The sequence below is a fragment of the Euprymna scolopes genome, chromosome 24 (genome assembly GCF_053919585.1).
Source record: "Euprymna scolopes isolate OS-2025 chromosome 24, ASM5391958v1, whole genome shotgun sequence".
Taxonomy (NCBI): Eukaryota; Metazoa; Mollusca; class Cephalopoda; order Sepiida; family Sepiolidae; genus Euprymna; species Euprymna scolopes.
In genome coordinates this window covers 6,968,609-6,991,046 of record NC_136505.1, presented here as the reverse complement: position 1 = coordinate 6,991,046, position 22,438 = coordinate 6,968,609, and the positions used below count along the sequence as shown (strand labels likewise).

At 31.4% G+C, this 22,438-nt stretch overlaps 1 protein-coding gene across 7 annotated transcripts in view; it reads right to left on the bottom strand.

Annotated features, from left to right (window-relative positions):
* The window catches only part of LOC145246571 (cytosolic phospholipase A2-like), a 594,967-nt gene that overhangs the window by 414,167 nt on the left and 158,362 nt on the right, over positions 1–22,438 (bottom strand). For 2 of the 7 annotated variants that reach the window (XM_080108180.1, XM_080108184.1), the window contains exon 4: positions 665–776. The exons of 3 other annotated variants lie outside the window; for them this stretch is intronic. The gene's annotated coding sequence lies outside the window, so the exon portion shown is untranslated. The remainder of the gene's footprint in view (positions 1–664; positions 777–22,438) is intronic. 2 more of the 7 variants (XM_080108179.1, XM_080108183.1) reach the window with 1 other exon arrangement.

Genomic DNA, 22,438 nt, shown 5'->3' with positions numbered 1-22,438 from the left:
TAATATCAACTCTATTCGCTTATAAAACAAAACAAACTTACTAAGTCCTGGTGGCAAAGACCTTGAAAAACCATCCGATCTAACCAGGATAAAATTACTACTTAGAGTTTATCGATTGACGAAGGAACATATTTTTAATTTGTTGACAGACGCTAATGTTCAATAATAATTCGGGATATTTGAAAAAATTTTTTTTTAATAAATCAGAAATCAAACATATCTCCAAGATAAAAATTAACCCTGCATTAGTCACCTGCGTTTTCCAAACATGTTTATACACGTCAATACAAAAATGATTACAGTGTTATTATTTTGTAAAACATAGTTATCCTGCTGTTTAAGGATATATCTACAGTACCTGTTGAACATTTTGAATCATTTTCAGCTTGTTGATATTAATATATAATAATACAATAAAATAAATTATAAAACTGAGGATAAATTAAGATATTACATCAGCTAAGCTCATAGTTACAAGACTAAAAGAGTAATACATTTTAAATAAAATAATAATTCCATCAAAACTTATGATAAGAAACAAAACATATTAATTCTACATTAAATATTATAGAGTAGCCTAATGATGCATAATATATACGCTTATATCTACAAACTTTTATTCCCAAAGGAAAAATACAAACATATATAAATCATAAAATCATACCTACGTTAGTCAGCTGGGGTGACTGGACACCTCAGAAAGATGAAGAGAAAGGAAATCGATGTACAACTGCGCCATACCACCTGTGCTTTACCCTCACTGAGCCAGGAAAGTACTGAGAATAGTGAAAAGAAATAAGTTACAAACTAGGAATTGTGAGCACTTAAGCCCAATTTCGGCGACAAAATACCTTATGGGTCTAACGCAGGGTTAAAAAGGAGATCCACAAAATCAATTACCTTGTTACCATTACCAAAAACAAACACAATATAACAATCTCTTTGGAAGTAAAGATTCAGGTGATCGGATATCTCCCTCTCAGGAATGACCAATTAGTCTCCTGTGCGTCATGAGTAAGTTGCTGGAATCTGTGTTAAATAGAGAAGTCGTCAACCACCTCATCAAAAATAAACTTCTTAGTGGCATACAATATGGTTTCTGTTCTGCTAGATATACAGTAAATGTGCTTACGATTATATCGCATAGGATTAGCGAATCTCTTGACAGAAGTTTCCTTTCTAGGGCAGTTGCTCTTGACATATAAATGACCTTTGATGGAGTATAGCATAAAAGTATACTTCACAAGATGTCCAGTTACGGTATTGCTGGACATATCTTCTCAATTATTAAATCATTTCTCTTTGGTAAGTTCCTAAGAGTAGTGGCTGATGGGCAGACATCAGACCCCCACGGTATTAATGTTAGAGTCCCTCATGGGTACAACCTGGACACAACTCTTTTCCTAATCTACATCAATGATCTTCCAAATCACATCCTAAGTAATTTGTAGACAAAAGCTATCATCTATGGCAATACACCAAAAACTGTAAATGACCAAGTTCTCTCTGATTCTCTCTCCTCTAATCTTCAGCATGTGGTACAATGGTGAAAGAGGTGGCTGGTTACTTTTAATGCATCTAAAACCAAGCTTCTGTTTTTACATCATAAACGCTCTAATGCCCATCCGGCATCAATTGAAATGAATGACTCTCATCTTGAGGAGGCTCCATGTTTTGACAAGCTCCTGTGCTTGACCCATTTCTACTGATCTGAAATGGAACATGTACATCAAATCTGTTGTCAAAGCCGGTGGGAAATGTTGGGATCCTTCTATCGATCCAGTAGATATCTCACTGCTGATACAATTTTCTACCTATATAAGTATCAGGTACGTACAAGGATGGATAACTATTGCTACATCTGGACAGGAGCTGCTAGAAATACCTTGTCCTACTTTGACAGAGTTCAAAATAGACTTCGTAACCTAGTTGGAGATGCCCATTTCTCTTCCCTGCAACGTCTTTCTCACAAAAGAGACGTTGCGAGGCTGTCTCTGCTTTACAGTTATTTTCATGGCAATTGCTCCTCTGAGATCCAATCTATGCATCCGCTTGCCCAACTTACACGAGAAACACTCGTTTAGCTGAAACCACTATCAATAATTACCCGCACTCTTTATCTGTGCCTAAACCTTAACGCAGATTCCATGAACAAAGCTTATAAGAACTACACATACGTGGAACTCTCTTCTATTTGCCTGATTTTCGGCTGACTATAATATTGTCATCCAATGTAAACAAGTTCTTGATGAGCCGTTTCCCTTAATATTCTAATTTACCAAATTTCCACTAATAATTACTACGACATTATCCCATTGACAACTGTACACTTATTAACCCTTATCCTCGAGTGGTCTCTGACTTTATAATGGTGACTCTTTGTAATATATATATCCAACATTATATGGAAGATAAACTCTATTTTTCGGTTATCTACGTGCAATACGATTGTGAGGAATTTAGTTCATGCAGACAATTTTTACTATATTCCCTCATGCACTGTCTGATATTCCCAAACGGTCACCTATCTGATACTTCTCAGGTCCAATATTGCTTATGTCTTAGTACGAGGCTCGATCCAAAACTAAAGTCTCCTATATTTTTAACTAAAATTTTGAAGAACTACAAAGACGGAAGTCATACTATTAAAACGGCCGTCCTTTGAATCGTTTATTGAGAAATAATTCGCAAAATAAAAAAAATAAAGTAATATAAAATAAAAAAAATAATAATGATAATGTCGTTCATCAAAGGTCGTCTGTTTGTTTACAGTTTATTACAGCAGATATTTAGAATTGACAATGAATACCCAGGAAAAGTCACTTCTGAGTAATGGTTAGTTTTAAAATATGCAAACGAAGAAATGTTCTGCGGCAATTTTAAATGGTACATTTCTTTTATCGAAAACTGAACTTAGAAATAAGAAAAAATTAAAATAAAATGGTAAGGTACACCCGAGTTTGAACAGGGTATCATTCGATCTGTAGTCGAATGCTCTAGCACTGAGCTATATCTCCAGATTACAATTCTCTTGTTTTTTTATTTTTTTTAAGAAGATAACATTTCCTGAGATTTTATCATCTCCCTTGACCGATGTAACATAAAATATACGTCTGTAAATATTTTTTGTCTATAAGAGAGAAAAACTATTTCTAGGACCGGATTTTTTCGGTTTTCGATACGTATCGGATGAATTTCTGTATAAAATACATCTAAGAACACTGCAAAACATAAATTAGCTTTGTGTAAAATTTGCAAAAGATAGGCTCAGTTGTTTCGGAACCTATGAGCCAGGAATTCACACACACACACACACACACACACACACACACACACACACACACACACACACACACATACACACACACACACACACACACACACACACACACACACACACTCGAATTGATATATTTATTTATATAATAGCATAGGTACAGATTAATATAGAGATAGAAAATCATGAATAGAAGACAGCAATTCTGCACGCCCTGTTAGAAACATTGCCCATGAAATGTGAAGACTTAAAGACAAGTAAGCGACGCGAAAGTTACGAGGTTGCGGCAATTGAAAGTAAAATTTAAATTAAGGGTTCTACTCCCCCTGTGTTTTTTACGTTTTTTCATTTTATTTTCTTGTTTCTTCCGTTACCTATTTCTCGTTTTTCCCTTTATTTGTTGTCTTTTTAAAAATTTTATTCAGTTTTATTATTTACTCGTTTTTTTCCTCTACCTTCTCCTATTTTCCTTTTTTATTTTGTGCGCTCTCTTACTCTCTCTGTTCTTTCATTTCTTTTTTAAACGTTCGCTTATTCGATTATTTTTTTGACTTGGGAGTGACCACTTACCAAGGTTCGATAGCCACTGGAGGATAAAGATTAATGAATGTAATGTAGCACTTTAGTAATCGTTTATGGTGTAAAATGGGAAGAATTTGTTTATTTATGGCAGCCTGTTATTCCTTAAGCACAAGGAAAACCTTAGATTTTGTCGTTATGAGACAATTGAGGACGAGGGTAAGTGACACGTTCCCACAAGAAGAGTTCCATGAGGCCTTCCAGAAGGCATTGGTACGATACAACAATGCATTGCAGCAGTATATGTTTAATTGAGGTGCAGGCTAGTTGTAATTGTATATGTATATGCATGATATGCGCGCCTTTATCTGCGTATGGACATATCACTTATAGGGACATGCTTATTTGTTGCATGTATGCATGTGCGAGTGTGACGTGCATGTTTACGAGGATGTTCGGTCGTATACATTGGCACAGCTGTACACTTGGGAACGCGCACAAGTTGGTGCGATCGGATGTATTTGTAGTTTCCGATGTATGAGCATTTATTCACACGTGCGCACGTGTGTGTGTTTTGTGATATGTATATATGTAATGGTGTATACATGGGGAAGAGTATAAGGATACGTGTGTATATGGGTGTATATGTATATATGCATGGTAGAGATGGATATATATGTGTATGTGAATGCTATATATGCATATATATATATGTATATACGCATATACGTGTATGCGTGAGTGTCTATATGCTTGTATATGCGCTTAGGTGTATGTTTGACATAGATACGAAACTGTTTAAGCGCTGCCTTAAGGAGAAGTATTTTCCGACTCCCCGGAAGACCTCATCAGTTTGTCCTATATTTAAGAATTCAGGTGATAAGTCATCTCCCTCTCAGTACAGACCAATAAGTCTCCTGTGTGTTATGAGTAAGTTGCTGGAATCCATATTAAATAGAGAAATAGTCAACCACCTCAGCAGGAATAACCTTCTTAGTGACACACAATATGGTTTCCGCTCTGCAAGATATACCGCAGATGTGCTGACGGTTATATCCCACAGGATTAGTGAATCTCTTGACAAAGACTTCCTTTCTAGGGCAATTGCTCTTGACATATCAAAGGCCTTCGACAAGGTATGATATAAGGGTCTACTTCACAAGATTTCCAGCTACGGTATAACTGGAAATGTTTTCTCAATCATTAAATCATTTCTCTCCGATAGGCTCATAAGAGTAGTGGTCGATGGACAAAAATCGGAGGCCTGAAATATAAATGCTGGAGTCCCTCAGGGGTCAGTCCTTGGCCCAACTCTCTTCCTGATCTACATCAATGACCTCCCTAAACACATACTTAAATCATTCGTTGACATCTATGCTGATGACATGACCATCTACGGCAACATATCAAAGGCTGTAAATGACAAAGTTCTCTCTGATTCTCTCTCCTCTGATCTCGAGCGCGTGGTTCAGTGGGGGAAGATGTGGCTGGTTACCTTTAATGCATCCAAAACCAAAGTCCTATCCTTACATCATCAACGCTCTGATCCTCATCTGGCATCTATTGTGATGGATGCCAGATGATTATTTATATAAAAGCCAAGTACGTCCAAGGATGGAATACTGTTGCCATATCTGGGCAGGAGCTGCAAAAAACAGCCTATCCTGCCTTGACAGAGTACAAAATAGACTTAGTGGCTTAGTGGGGGATGCCCTTTTCTCTACCCTACAACCTATCTCCCACAGAAGAGACGTTGCGAGCCTATCCTTGTTTTATCGTTATTTCCATGGCAGGTGCTCGTCTGAACTCCAATCTCTGGTCCCCCCTCGCCAATCTTTCACGAAAAACACCCGTCTAGCCGAATACACTGTAAAAAATTTCCCCCACTCTTTATCTATGCCTTAATCAAAACGTGGATTCCATGAACAAAGCTTCTTTCTTAGAACTGCACGCCTGTGGAACTCTGTTCCGTCTGCTTGCTTCCCACCGGACTACAACTTGGATGTGTTCAAGTCCAATGTTAACAAATTCCTAATGAACCGCCCCCTTAAGTAAACACTTCATCAAATCTCCACACTAACGTAATGTACTTGCAATAACCCTTATCCCTGAGTGGCTTCCGGGCCTTGATAAGTGGTGATCACTGTGTAAAAAAAAGATATGCAGCTTATTATATAAATAGTTAGATTCAACCAAGTTTGGACAACCTCACAATCAGCCGCGTTTTGCTAAAGCTGGTTCAAGGGACCACATCATCTAATTGAAACTGAATTTAACCGACATAGTAGCGAATTTCATAAATTCAACGAAGATATCTCCAGGAATTGGGGGAGCCGCTAGATGACCACGATATAAAGCGTCAGCACATATATTACATATACACATATATTACATATGCACATATATTACATATGCACATATATTACATATACACATATATTACATATACACATATATTACATATGAACATATATTACATATACACATATATTACATATACACATATATTACATATGCACATATATTACATATGCACATATATTACATAGGCACATATATTACATATACACATATATTACATATGCACATATATTACATATGCACATATATTAAATATGCACATATATTACATATACACATATATTACATATGCACATATATTACATATACACATATATTACATATACACATATATTACATATGCACATATATTACATATAAACATATATTACATATGCACATATATTACATATACACATATATTACATATACACATATATTACATATACACATATATTAAATATGCACATATATTAAATATGCACATATATTACATATACACATATATTACATATACACATATATTACGTATGCACATATATTACATATACACATATATTACATATGAACATATATTACATATACACATATATTACATATGCACATATATTACATATACACATATATTACATATACACATATATTACATTTACACATATATTACATATGCACATATATTACATATACACATATATTACATATGAACATATATTACATATACACATATATTACATATGCACATATATTACATATACACATATATTACATATGCATAAATATTACATATGCACATTTATTACATATGCACATTTATCACATATGCATATTTATCACATATGCGTATATATCATTATTCTCCAAAAGTTGGCCATAAGTAAATAGACTAGAAATACGAAAGGTCTGATCAATTTTGTAAATGGTAGCAGGAAGGACTGCACTTTGTACCCATTTGACCAGTTTTTCTTTTGGAATTTGGTCTCAATAGATATGGTGGAATTATGTGTATTCACCGGACAAATTAGAGGTGTCATCCAAAATCATCATTTTATTAACATAATCTTAATGATCAAGTATGACATCCCCGGCGCCTTGTCAGATTTTTTAGATAACTAATTATTTATTTTGACGAAACGTTTGTGTTAAAGCTTACATTTAGTAACCCTCATTCAAGTTCGGCCTTCGGGGCTTTATAAGTGGTGATTCCCATATATAAAAAAGCTTGTTTTGCTGATATTATCAGAACATTTATAATATAAATCTCACCTGTCTGTTTAAATGTATGTATGTATGTTTGTTTGAGTGTATGTCTGCCTAAAACTTTCGACAGAGGCGACGGATTTTCACGAGATAGGTATCGTTTTGGGACGACAAATATCGAAAAATTAGCCAAAAACATTAATTCTTTTACCCTCAACTGTGAACTTTTCTACAAGGTGGGGTCGCATACCTTCTTTTCGATTGTCTAGCCTGAATTTAAACCCACATAAATTCCGGTTTGGCGATGGGCGCACCAGCAAACACGTCACGTTTTTTTTCACGTTCTTTACCTCCTTCGCGGCATGGGTTCAAGCCTGGATGCCGTCAACAATTTTTTTTTTGCTCAACAGACACCTCCAAACACCCGCGCAACGGCGGGCACCCAAACTAGTTTAATATAAAATAACTCTGAAATTCCACCGACATCTTTATTTTACTCAAACGCAAGAGTGTCAGTTTTACTCCACTTAGAAGCAATTGTGACAACTTCATTCCACCCAGAAGCAGCTTTATTCTACTCAATTTTAAGAGTGACATTTTTATTTTACTCAAAACCAAAAGTGACAATTTTATTCTACTCATAAGCAAATGACAGCTTTATTCTGCTCAACATTAAGAGTGATAGCTTTATTCGACTAAATATTAAGCGTGCCAGCTTTATTCCACTCTAAAGCAAGAGTGATAGCTTTACGCAACTCAAAAGAAATAATACTTTTCTCACGCATATAAATTAGTTGGAACTTACGTGCCTAAGCGACAAGTTTGCATTGTAAAGACTAAATGAATCGAGAATAAACGGTGCATCGGATTTTGAACAATTGAGATGTACTGTTAGTGTTGGAAATATGCCAGTTTTTATCGTGACGATGCGTTAAGATAAGTTTCTTTTCTGAAGTTTGAACTATCGTTGTAAACTCATTACAGCTACGCAAGATTAACGCATGTTCTTTTTGTTCAGTTATTCATATTTTTTGCTTATAGGCCTTTGATTATTTTTATCTGATCGCTAGTCAGAAGCTTATCCTTAAAGACATTATCTTCTCCTTTTGGGAACTCAAGAGAATTTTCCTTGTCTCTTTCGTTAGTAAAACATTAGGTTTTTACTAATCACCTGAGGCGCTATTACAGAATGGATTCAAATAGGCCCGATTCAGTCTATTTTTAAACTTACTTTGGTCTGCCTTACGGCACCATTTCTTACTCTACAAAGAATATCGATTACATGGAGACTTTTGCAGGTCGATTTATTAAACAACTTACGATTATTAATGAATCAGTGTTTTTCTGCTTTAGATGAAATAAGAAAAATATAAAGTTATTTTTATTATAAGTTTATCAGCGTTGTTCTTATCAAGTGTGAATAAAACTGGAGATCGCATAATTTTGTTGTTTCTTCCTTTGAGCAACTGATAAACAAAACCTGCTTTTAATTCTATACTAGCAGTTAAGCCCGGCTTTGGTCGGGCCTATATACTGTTCATAACTTTATGTGCGTATCAATATATATTTAAGACGTTTGACTCATATCCAGGTAACTTATATCTAAAGCTTCGAGTGTTTAGACCCAAAAGTAGCGGAAGAGTTTGGTAGAGTCTACAAAGGTCAACTCTTTCAACTTTGTCTTCTTCCGCCAAAACTAATTAAAATGCTTGCTGAATACCATTTTATGTAAAATTTCAAATGTTTAGACCCAAAATTGGCCGAATAGTTTGCTAGAGACCGCAATGGTCAATTTTTTTTAAATTTCTCTTGGCAGCTAAATCATCGGTCAACAACCGATTAAAAATCTTGCCCCATATCTAAATACACTTTATGTAAAATTTCAAATGTTTGGATCACAAATTGACTGAGTAATTTGGTAGAGATCGCAAAGTTCAAATTTTAAAAAACTTAGACTCCAATTTTGACTCTTAAACGATTATTGTTTTGGGCTCAAATGAAATTAAAAAGTTTGATGCATTTCCAAGTAACCTATATCTAAAAGTTCAAGTGTTTAGACCCAAAATTAGTGGAGGAGTTTGGTAGAGTTTTCAATAATCAAATCGTTGAACTTTAACCGTTTGACAGCCAAATTTCTGTCCAAAAACTGATTAAAAAACTTTTCCCAAATCTCAATACTCTTTAGGTCAAATCTCGAGTCTCCATACCGAAAATTGACAGAATTATTTGGTAAGGAAATGTACACAGACACATATACACACATACATTTTCACTCATATATATATATATATATATATATATATATATATATAGAGAGAGAGAGAGAGAGAGAGAGAGAGAGAGAGAGTGTGAGAGAGAGAGAGAGAGATTATTTGCTTTTTTCGTATATAGATGTAAGGTGGTTTGACTTTATAATGTAGTTGATCGTTTTCCATTATGATTAAATTAATCGTAGGTATCGATAGAAAGTTTATTTCATTTCCACTGTAAATTAACAAATTCGTAGTGTCAAATGTATTACAGACATCCAGTCATGCGACTCAACCGAGCAATTTAATTTTAGACAGTTTTATGCAATTCAAGAGCAATAAAATGTATACACGTGCATGTAAATTAGTTTTAACAGGTTTGAAGTAAGAATCAACCTATGAACTTATCAAAGTAGAGGTGAATTCAAAGTCCGGGCTTTGATGGTGAAAAGAAGTAAGCTTACTTGCGGAGGCATTAAAAGTGACCAACCACTTCTTCAATGTTATACTCTATGCATGCAGCGGCCCTGCTGTTTTAACAGCGTTTGCGACCAAGGCGCTCCAAATTGTAGAGCCAAGGTAATCTCGGGAAGACAAGTAAAACGGTAGTTTCGCGTTGCCTTCTGTCTTGATCTGTGGGTGTACCTCCCCCCCGTAAGTTAAACACGCCCCCAGATACAAACCTGGAATTTTTTACGACGGAGCGGTAATACAGTGTCTAGCCTTTCCAAATGGTTGCTTAACTTCCGTTATCTAGCGAGAACCGGTGTGTCAACGTGATTGTGCTGTATATATCATATACATTCTACTACTTGTTCTAAATTGGAAGAGGGAGTATGATGGTTAGAGAGATAGGTAGATAGAGATATATACAGAGAGAGAGAAAGAGAGAGAGAGAGACAGAGAGAGAGAGACTCAGAAAAATCATGTGCTCTTCGATATGCTGCCATAGATTATTGTGCCGTCTATGTAAATATCAACGAATAATTTCATATATGATTTAAAAGAGTAGTCATGAAGATAAAAAAGAGGAAAGGACCAATAATGGATCTCCGAGTTACACCAATATTTTGAACTTGGGCTTTTTTTGTTGTACACAACTACTTCGATCGAGTTATAAGAGAGAAATGGTTTTGTCGTTTTCGGGCTTTCCATTTATTCCATAGTAAGTTAGTGGGGCAAAGCATTTTGACAAAGTTTATGCAAGGCATTTTCTTTTTTGTGTTTCTACATATTGTATCTTTCTTATTTTCTTTTTCTGTGTTTCTACATATTGTTTCTTTCTTATTTTCTTATTCTCTGTTTCTACATATTGTATCTTTCTTATTTTCTTTTTCTGTGTTTCTACATATTGTTTCTTTCTTATTTTCTTTTTCTGTGTTTCTACATATTGTTTCTTTCTTATTTTCTTTTTCTGTGTTTCTACATATTGTTTCTTTCTTATTTTCTTTTTCTGTGTTTCTACATATTGTTTCTTTCTTATTTTCTTTTTCTGTGTTTCTACATATTGTTTGTTTTTTTTATTTTCTTTTTCTGTGTTTATATATATTGTTTGTTTCTTATTTTGTTTTTCTGTGTTTCTACATATTGTTTCTTTCTTATTTTCTTATTCTCTGTTTCTACATATTGTATCTTTCTTATTTTCTTTTTCTGTGTTTCTACATATTGTTTCTTTCTCATTTTCTCTTTCTCTGTTTCTACATATTGTTTCTTTCTCATTTTCTCTTTCTCTGTTTCTACATATTGTTTCTTTCTCATTTTCTTTTTCTGTGTTTCTACATATTGTTTCTTTCTCATTTTCTTTTTCTGTGTTTCTACATATTGTTTCTTTCTTATTTTCTTATTCTGTGTTTCTACATATTGTTTCTTTCTTATTTTCTTATTCTGTGTTTCTACATATTGTTTCTTTCTTATTTTCTTTTTCTGTGTTTCTACATATTGTTTGTTTCTTATTTTGTTTTTCTGTGTTTCTACATATTGTTTCTTTCTTATTTTCTTTTTCTGTGTTTCTACATATTGTTTGTTTCTTATTTTGTTTTTCTGTGTTTCTACATATTGTTTCTTTCTTATTTTCTTTTTCTATGTTTCTACATATTGTTTGTTTCTTATTTTCTTTTTCTGTTTTTCTACATATTGTTTCTTTCTTATTTTCTTTTTTGTGTTTCTACATATTGTTTCTTTCTTATTTTCTTTTTCTGCGTTTCTACATATTGTTTCTTTCTCATTTTCTTTTTCTGTGTTTCTACATATTGTTTCTTTCTTATTTTCTTTTTCTCTGTTTCTACATATTGTTTCTTTCTTATTTTCTTTTTCTGTGTTTCTACATATTGTTTCTTTCTTATTTTCTTTTTCTGTGTTTCTACATATTGTTTCTTTCTTATTTTCTTTTTCTGTGTTTCTACATATTGTTTCTTTCTCATTTTCTTTTTCTGTGTTTCTACATATTGTTTCTTTCTTATTTTCTGTTTCTGTGTTTCTACATATTGTTTCTTTCTTATTCTCTTTTTCTGTGTTTCTACATATTGTTTCTTTCTTATTCTCTTTTTCTGTGTTTCTACATATTGTTTCTTTCTTATTTTCTTTTTCTGTGTTTATATATATTGTTTGTTTCTTATTTTCTTTTTCTGTGTTTCTACATATGGTTTCTTTTTTTCTTTTTCTGTGTTTCTACATATTGTTTCTTTCTTATTTTCTTTTTCTGTGTTTCTACATATTGTTTTTTTCTTATTTTCCTTTTCTGTGTTTCTACATATTGTTTCTTTCTTATTTTCTTTTTCTGTGTTTCTACATATTGTTTCTTTCTTATTTTTTTTCTGTGTTTCTACATATTGTTTGTTTGTTATTTTCTTTTTCTGTGTTTCTACATATTGTTTCTTATTTTCTTTTTCTGTGTTTCTACATATTGTTTGTTTCCTATTTTCTTTTTCTCTGTTTCTACATATTGTTTCTTTCTTATTTTCTTTTTCTGTGTTTCTACATATTGTTTGTTTCTTATTTTCTTTTTCTGTATTTCTACATATTGTTTCTTTCTCATTTTCTTTTTCTGTGTTTCTACATATTGTTTGTTTCTTATTTTCTTTTTCTGTGTTTCTACATATTGTTTGTTTATTATTTTCTTTTTCTGTGTTTCCACATATTGTTTGTTTCTTATTTTATTTTTCTGTGTTTCTACATATTGTTTCTTTCTCATTTTCTTTTTCTGTGTTTCTACATATTGTTTCTTTCTTATTTTCTATTTCTGTGTTTCTACATATTGTTTCTTTCTCATTTTCTTTTTCTGTGTTTCTACATATTGTTTCTTTCTTATTTTCTGTTTCTGTGTTTCTACATATTGTTTCTTTCTTATTTTCTTTTTCTGTGTTTCTACATATTGTTTGTTTCTTATTTTCTTTTTCTGTGTTTATATATATTGTTTGTTTCTTATTTTGTTTTTCTGTGTTTCTACATATTGTTACTTTCTCATTTTCTTTTTCTGGGTTTTCTACATATTGTATCTTTCTTATTTTCTTTTTCTGTGTTTCTACATATTGTTTCTTTCTTATTTTCTTTTTCTGTGTTTCTACATATTGTTTGTTTTAATTTTCGTTTTCTGTGTTTCTACATATTGTGTGTTTGTTATTTTCTTTTTCTGTGTTTCTACATATTGTTTCTTTCTTATTTTCGTTTTCTGTGTTTCTACATATTGTTTGTTTGTTATTTTCTTTTTCTGTGTTTCTACATATTGTTTCTTGCTTATTTTCTTTTTCTGTGTTTTTTCATATTGTTTCTTTCTTATTTTCTTTTTCTGTGTTTCTACATATTGTTTCTTTTTTATTTTCTTTTTCTGTGTTTATATATATTGTTTCTTTCTTATTTTCTGTTGCTGTGTTTCTACATATTGTTTCTTTCTTATTTTCTGTTTCTGTGTTTCTACATATTGTTTCTTTCTTATTTTCTTTTTCTGGGTTTCTACATATTGTTTCTTTCTTATTTTCTTTTTCTGTGTTTATATATATTGTTTCTTTCTTATTTTCTTTTTCTGTGTTTCTACATATTGTTTCTTTCTTATTTTCTGTTTCTGTGTTTCTACATATTGTTTCTTTCTTATTTACTTTTTCTGTGTTTCTACATATTGTTTGTTTGTTATTTTCTTTTTCTGTGTTTCTACATATTGTTTCTTTCTTATTTTCTTTTTCTGTGTTTCTACATATTGTTTCTTTCTCATTTTCTTTTTCTGTGTTTCTACATATTGTTTCTTTCTTATTTTCTTTTTCTGTGTTTCTACATATTGTTTCTTTCTCATTTTCTTTTTCTGTGTTTCTACATATTGTTTCTTTCTTATTTTCTGTTTCTGTGTTTCTACATATTGTTTCTTTCTTATTTTCTTTTTCTGTGTTTCTACATATTGTTTGTTTTTTTTTATTTTCTTTTTCTGTGTTTATATATATTGTTTGTTTCTTATTTTGTTTTTCTGTGTTTCTACATATTGTTTCTTTCTCATTTTCTTTTTCTGTGTTTCTACATATTGTATCTTTCTTATTTTCTTTTTCTGTGTTTCTACATATTGTTTCTTTCTTATTTTCGTTTTCTGTGTTTCTACATATTGTTTGTTTGAATTTTCGTTTTCTGTGTTTCTACATATTGTGTGTTTGTTATTTTCTTTTTCTGTGTTTCTACATATTGTTTCTTTTTTATTTTCTTTTTCTGTGTTTCTACATATTGTTTGTTTGAATTTTCGTTTTCTGTGTTTCTACATATTGTGTGTTTGTTATTTTCTTTTTCTGTGTTTCTACATATTGTTTCTTTCTTATTTTCGTTTTCTGTGTTTCTACATATTGTTTGTTTGTTATTTTCTTTTTCTGTGTTTCTACATATTGTTTCTTGCTTATTTTCTTTTTCTGTGTTTTTTCATATTGTTTCTTTCTTATTTTCTGTTTCTGTGTTTCTACATATTGTTTCTTTTTTATTTTCTTTTTCTGTGTTTATATATATTGTTTCTTTCTTATTTTCTGTTGCTGTGTTTCTACATATTGTTTCTTTCTTATTTTCTGTTTCTGTGTTTCTACATATTGTTTCTTTCTTATTTTCTTTTTCTGGGTTTCTACATATTGTTTCTTTCTTATTTTCTTTTTCTGTGTTTATATATATTGTTTCTTTCTTATTTTCTGTTGCTGTGTTTCTACATATTGTTTCTTTCTTATTTTCTGTTTCTGTGTTTCTACATATTGTTTCTTTCTTATTTACTTTTTCTGTGTTTCTACATATTGTTTGTTTGTTATTTTCTTTTTCTGTGTTTCTACATATTGTGTCTTTCTTATTTTCTGTTTCTGTGTTTCTACATATTGTTTCTTTTTCATTTTCTTTTTCTGTGTTTCTACATATTGTTTCTTTCTCATTTTCTTTTTCTGTGTTTCTACATATTGTTTCTTTCTTATTTTCTGTTTCTGTGTTTCTACATATTGTTTCTTTCTTATTTTCTTTTTCTGTGTTTCTACATATTGTTTCTTTCTTATTTTCTTTTTCTGTGTTTATATATATTGTTTGTTTCTTATTTTGTTTTTCTGTGTTTCTACATATTGTTTCTTTCTCATTTTCTTTTTCTGTGTTTCTACATATTGTATCTTTCTTATTTTCTTTTTCTGTGTTTCTACATATTGTTTCTTTCTTATTTTCGTTTTCTGTGTTTCTACATATTGTTTGTTTGAATTTTCGTTTTCTGTGTTTCTACATATTGTGTGTTTGTTATTTTCTTTTTCTGTGTTTCTACATATTGTTACTTTCTTATTTTCGTTTTCTGTGTTTCTACATATTGTTTGTTTGTTATTTTCTTTTTCTGTGTTTCTACATATTGTTTCTTGCTTATTTTCTTTTTCTGTGTTTTTTCATATTGTTTCTTTCTTATTTTCTTTTTCTGTGTTTCTACATATTGTTTCTTTTTTATTTTCTTTTTCTGTGTTTATATATATTGTTTCTTTCTTATTTTCTGTTGCTGTGTTTCTACATATTGTTTCTTTCTTATTTTCTGTTTCTGTGTTTCTACATATTGTTTCTTTCTTATTTTCTTTTTCTGTGTTTCTACATATTGTTTGTTTCTTATTTTCTTTTTCTGTGTTTATATATATTGTTTCTTTCTTATTTTCTGTTACTGTGTTTCTACATATTGTTTGTTTGTTATTTTCTTTTTCTGTGTTTCTACATATTGTTTCTTTCTTATTTTCTTTTTCTGTGTTTATATATACTGTTTCTTTCTTATTTTCTTTTTCTGTGTTTCTACATATTGTTTCTTACTCATTTTCTATTTCTTTGTTTATATATATTGTTTTTTTCTTATTTTCTTTTTTTATTTAATATTTCCATTCGTTGTCTTTTCATATTGATTATTTTTTCATTTTATTTCCTTGATACTTCTTACTGTTAGTTAGCCTTTCTTTCGGGTCTTTCATTATTTCTTCTTTCGGTCTTTCTTTTCTTTTTTCTTTGTTATTTTATTTGTTCCGCTTTCCTTCTTTGTTCTGGTTATTTTATTTGTTCGGGTTTCTGTCTTTTTTCTTTTATCGTATACACTTTTTTTTATCGATTTCTTTAAGTATTATCGTTTTGATTGAACTATTTTTTTTATCTTGACTGTTATTTGTCCATAGTTCCCGACATGCTGGTCGTCATCTGGAAAAGAAAGAGAAAAGTTACTGGATCTGTGGCTGGTTTTGTCTTCTTGGGGTTGTTTTTTTTCTTTTTCCCCAACAACTCCAAGAATACGAAACAATCAAAGGATTCAGTAACTTTTCCCATTTTTCCCAAGATGGCGACCAGCATGCCTAACGATGGTTGGAAGATACACTGACAGAAACGTTGCACAAATAAAGATGAGAACAAGAGTCCGATCAATATAAGTAAATAAAAACAATCAACCCTCATATTAATTTATTTTTATTTCGGACTATTATTCTCATCTTTATTAGTTGTTGTATTCATCTTTATTGGTTGTGGGTTTTCACAACGTTTCGGCCAACTATTCCTCTGGCCTTCATCAGGTGGTAACCGCGACGGATAGGAACTTCGAATATTCTAACTGCATTCATCCGTACTTGTCGTCTCACCACGTTTTGACTAAGTAAACCTCTGGCAAGCTTTTGGTAGGATTGAAACCGTTATCTTCAGACAATGGTTATCTGGAACTGTAGAGATTCAACGTCTCCATCAACTGCGCCACGGGCCCCGAAGGGCGATCAGGGTTGGATTCTTTGATCTTATAAATCCACGTTTATTTTTATCTGATCTTCTATAGTCGGGTCCATACGGATTGGTATATATATATATATATATATATATATATATATATATATATATATATATATATATATATATATATATATATATATATATTATTCCTTAATTGGAATTCATTTTTTAAGATGAACATTATATATATTAATTTATTTTTATTTCGGACTATTAGTCTCATCTTTATTAGTTGTTGTTTTCATCTTTATTGTTTTTTTTTGAAAAACAACAATTAATAAAGATGAGCATAATAGTCCGAAATAAAAATAAATTATATATATATATATATATATATATATATATATATATATATATATATATATATATATATATATAATGCTCATCTTAAAAAATGAATTCCAATTAAGGAATAAGAAAAACAATCAACCCTCATCTCAAAATTTCAGAACTGATTGATTTTTGTTTTACATATTTATTCTTGTTTTCTTCCATTTCTTATCTTTTTTATGTTATCTTGTCTTCTTTTCCTTTGTTACTACCTCTTCTTTTTTCTCTTCTTTTTTCTGTTCTTTTTCTCTTCTTTTTTCTTTTCTTTTTTCTTTTCTGTTTTTTCTTCTTTTTCTTTTCTTTTTTCTTTTCATATTTCTTTTCTTCTGTCTTTTCTTTTTTCTCTTCTTTTTCTCTTCTTTTTCTTTTCTTTTTCTCTTCTTTTTCTTTTCTTCTTTCTTTTCTTTTTTCTTTTCTTTTTTCTCTTCTTTTTTCTCTTCTGTTTTTTCTTCTTTTTCTCTTATTTCTTTTCTGTTTTTTCTTATTTTTCTTTTCTTTTCTTCTGTCTTTTCTTTTTCTCTCCTTTTTTCTCTTCTTTTTCTCTTCTTTTTCTCTTTTTATTTCTTTTCTTTTTTCTCTTCTTGTTTCTCTTCTGTTTTTTCTTCTTTTTCTCTTATTTCTTTTCTGTTTTTTCTTATTTTTCCTTTTCTTTTTTCTTTTCTTCTGTCTTTTCTTTTTTCTCTTCTTTTTTCTCTTCTGTTTTTTCTTCTTATTTCTTTTCTTTTTTCTCTTCTTTTTTCTTTTCTCCTTGTAATTCTCTACCATAATTGCTTCCTCTTTTTTGTTGTTCTATAGTCTAATTCCCATTACCGATTTTTTCTATCCAAAGTTTTCTTTCCGCTCGTCTGACGTCATAATCTGTTTTCTTTCATTTGTTTTAGGTACTGAAAAGTACATAACATTCGCAAGCGGTTATCCACGTCTCAAACTATTTTAAATCTCACTATCGACCAGGGGAGTAAATAGTCTATTCAACATATTGATTTGTGCAGATGTGAACATTTTAGTTTGCAAGAGAAATTTTATTCTCGAAGCAAAATTGATGGGCTATTTTTTTTTTCAGTACATGCTCAAACCGCTCAGCTTTTTATGCGCTCAAGTTAGATTGTAATCTGACGTAAGACGCCTATCAATGCGCGGCAAAGGAGCAGACGATCTTTGGGGAAAATGTTGAGGAAGGAAAGATCAGCGGGACCAGCCGAGAGCTTCTCGACATTTTTCCGAGTTTATGCAGAGACAGAAATTTGGTAATGATTCTTTTGTCTCCATCTGAATCGGAAAGTTACCCGGTTGGGTTGGCGAAGTTTCTTTCACGTTCACTGTCAGGAGATAGCCCACATCGACATCGTCTAATTTGACCCTAAAAAATCTACCTGACCTTAAGGGAATATCTCGGCTGTCTTAATCAAATTTGAAAGAATCGGTCCCAAACCGCACCCTAAATAAAAAAAAAATGTTTCTTTAAAGAAATATAGCATAAAAAAAACTTTACATTAGTGTTGTGGGGGTACAAATCACCCCTATTTGAGAATTAAGTGGAATCAACCCGTTCTATGAATACCACTAGTTTAAGAGGCTAAATAGAGACATTCATACCAAGTATAACCGCATGCTACGACCACGTTCCTCTAATACGACTTTAGTGGTTGCTGTATTCTTTATGATAAATACATATTATATTTTATACAGTTTACACTCCTTTTGGTTTCTTTCATTTGTAACCCCTAGCAGGGGTCTACAACAATTAGTTAAAATGTAAAGAAAATATGCCAAATCCCATGCAAAAAACATATAAAAAAGGTACTTTTTTAAAAACGTTTGTTAAAAATATTGAAGACACACAAAAATAGTTTTTTCTTCAATTTTGTTTGACCAAAAGATTGGTTAAAAAAATAAAACTTATTTATTTCTTTTTTCAATTAAAAAAATTGTTACAAAAATAAAACAGAAATTGTTACGGTAGGTTGTTTTTTCTTTTTTATTTTCGTTATATTTTTTCTGCTGATTTTATTATATTTAAATGTTTTCGTCACTATTTTCCTTGAGTAGTGTTGTTATGCTTTGATAATCGGCGACGCTTGGCGAAAGCCGGCGGTTGACGTCATGATGCTAGCAACGCCGAGCGGCCTGTTAGTTACGTATTGTTCAAATCCTGCACAACTATCTTTTTCCATATCCTATTCGTTAATTAGGTCTTAGGTGACTACACGTGATTCGCTATTTCCAGATTGATGAAAACTACGTGTTCAAGAAGAAATATTACAATGTGTAAACTGATTCAAAAGTATAGTTAGCTATTATTTCTATTTGTCCAAGCATATGGCAAAAATAACATCATAGGTTCGCGCTTAATCAGTTACTATCTATCTATCTATCTTTTATATAAAATTCATTTTGCGTGTGTGATAGTTCCTTCCTCATAGGTTCACACAAAACTAATTTATATATCTGGCAGTGTTCTTAGATATGTTTTGTACAGAAATTCATCAGATAAGTATCGAAAATCGAAAAATATCCGATTTAAAAAATAGTATTTTTTTTATCTTATACATAAATATTTTTTTTACATAGGAATATTTTACGTTACACTGGCATAGCCTTGGCTGATGTAACGTAAAACATTCTCCTGTAAAAATTCTTCTTATTTATCTATAAGAGAAGAAAGACTATTAAGATAATCAAGCCCAAATATCAGCTGACGTGATATTGTAAACAAACACAGATGGAATTTGATGAACGACATTATCATTATTAGTTCCCCCGAAAATAATTTCGTAATATATAATAATCAATTGAGGATTAATTCTATAATATTGCATACGCAATCTGCATAAATTAAAATATCATGTTTAAGCGTACTCTACGACTGGGCAACACCGAGCGTTTACCTAGCCATTTCTTAACAGTATAGTTGACTGTTATTTCTATTTATCAGAGCGTATAGCAAATATAGCATCATAGTTCGCTCTCAATGGGGAGTGGCTACACGATTGACTAACCTGGGTCACGTGTCCATACACTAAATACGTAAGAATTTAGATAATTAGTTGTTCTTGAAAAGAGAGAGAAACTAAACTTGGTGTAAATAGACAGACGGTAATGCGGTGTTGAGAAGCCACTCAATATATGACGGACAGCAAATTTTAGTCCAGGAAAAGTAGATTCAATTTTTCTTAATTACGCATTGGCAGCCGAGTCTAACGCATATCTTTTTTTTCTTTTAATAATATTATTGGAATTCTTTCCCCTTTTCCTTGTATATATTTTTAAATTATTCCACGGATTTTGGCCTTTTGGATTATTTTGGACCAATTACGCGATTCCTTGGATTTTGCTTGTTCGAATGGAAATTTAAGTAACTTTCTTGGATTTGCATTTTTGGATTTTACCGTCATTAGATACTTTACCTTTCACCAGACTATCCATTCATGTGAAATCACCTTTTTCTTCACCATATTCCTTATTCTTCACTTTTTGTTATCAAGTAAGATCTTTGACTTACTTGTAGTTTCATCAAATACTTTTGCAAACAAAATCCGATCCCGCATTTTGCTTAATCCTACCCTCTGATGAAAAAGAAAATATTTCTTCGAAACTCCGCGGATTAAAGACTATCCACTTATTTAGTGTTTCCTTTTCAAATTAAATATGTTTTTATCTCTTTTTCAAAGTGTTTTTAACATGTTTTATTAACTATTTGCTCTTATAAGCTCGATCTCCTATTTGGTTTTATCGAGCTTTTACATCTGGTTGAGATTACTTTATAAATATTAATTCTTTAATAATTATAATATACTTTAGTTTTACTATCTTGGATCATTTTGGTAAATTTAATTGTAATTTTTATTTTATTATATATATATTTGTTGGGGAACAATCCTTTTCTGTTCCTTTTTGATCTTTCTATATATGAGTATATATGCATATACGTGTGCATACATATATGCATATATATTTATATATATATATACATATATATATATATATATATATATATATATATATATATATATATATATATATATATATACTCATGAGTAAAAAAATGGGCCAAGAGTGAAAGAAGGAAGAAATCGATTTTTCAATATTTTTCATGAATTATTGTTAATTTTAAATGAAAATTTCTATTTTGGAGATCATTATTATTATAGCATATAATAATAAGTGAAAAAATTAATCCTAAAAATGGAAAGGCCGCATCTTGGCCAAGATATAAAAACCGAAATGCAGGATTAAGGCGGTCCAAAATGACTTACAAGAAAATCTTTGATACTTTAAGAAAAGAAAAAGTGAAAACATCTCTTTCTGTAGTGAAGCGAATTGGTCAAAGCTTGGAAGTCGAAAAACTGGATTTGGTCGCCGTAGAGCATCCACTTTGAAGGACGATATGCTTAAATTAGCTATTTTGAAGGATCAAAAGAAAACTTATGTTGACCATAGCAAATAATTCAAAACAGGGGTTGGAAATTCTCTTTCTTGATATACAATATCTAGACGAATGAAAAAAAATGGGATTTTCCCCTAAAAGGCGTGCAAATAAGAAGTACATCAATGTTAGAAAGAGAGTTTTCTCGTTTTATGGCAAGAAAGATACAGACTGGTTCAGGGATGTTTTCCGGTTACATAGAATCAAGATTTTGTCTTGTTAGTGATGCTCCCGATGCTCCTGAACGGGGCAATCGAAGAACTGGAACATGATTCTCGACAAGTTGCATAAAAACGACAGTTAAACAGAGGAATGAAGGAATAATGGTATGAGGAAATAAGTGAAATGAGCAGAAATAACCTTCTTAGTGACAGGCAATATGGTTTCCGTTCTGCAAGATCTACCGCAGATGTGCTAACGGTTATATCTCATAGGATTAGTGAATCTCTTGACAAACGCTTCCTTTCTAGGGCAATTGCTCTTGACATATCAAAGATCTTCGACAAGGTATAGCATAAAGACCTACTTCACAAGATCTCCAGCTACGGTATAACTAGAAATATTATCTCTATCATTAAATTATTTCTCTCTGATAGGTTCATAAGAGTAGTGGTTGATGGACAAAAATCAGAGGCCTGCAGTATTAATGCTGAAGTCCCTCAAGGTCCATCCCGGGCCCAACTCTCTTCCTGCTCTACATCAATAATCTCCCTAAACACATACTTAAATCATTCATTGACATCTATGCTGATGACACGACCATCTACGGCAACACATCAAAGGCTGTAAATGACAAAGTTCTCTCTGATTCTCACTCCTCTGATCTCGAGCGTGTGGTTCAGTTGGGGAAGACGTGGCTGGTTACCTTTAATGCATCTAAAA